The sequence below is a fragment of the Arachis ipaensis genome, chromosome B02 (genome assembly GCF_000816755.2).
Source record: "Arachis ipaensis cultivar K30076 chromosome B02, Araip1.1, whole genome shotgun sequence".
Taxonomy (NCBI): Eukaryota; Viridiplantae; Streptophyta; class Magnoliopsida; order Fabales; family Fabaceae; genus Arachis; species Arachis ipaensis.
The window spans coordinates 4538764-4539093 of record NC_029786.2 but is presented as its reverse complement, the minus strand read 5'-3'; positions in this window follow the sequence as shown (position 1 = coordinate 4539093).

Below are 330 nucleotides of genomic sequence, written 5' to 3'. Positions count from 1 at the left end.
AAATAATAATAATAATAATAATAATAATAATAATTTTTCTTTTTCCAGTTCAATTAGTTGCTACACTGTACTACTCACTGTACTACTCAGCAACACAATAGATGTAGATAAGCATATATCTTATTCTGTTAGTATGTCATAAACTCATAATCTTCCAACCTTATATCTTCCATTACATTCATAATTGTAATTGGAATGTCTTAACTATTCATATTAATATAATATGGATTAATTCAGATAGATCAAGTAGTAAGAGAATTTCTCTCTTTTTTCGTGATCTTAAAGATATACAGCTCAAAATGAAAATGAGTAACTAAACTAAAGATATAC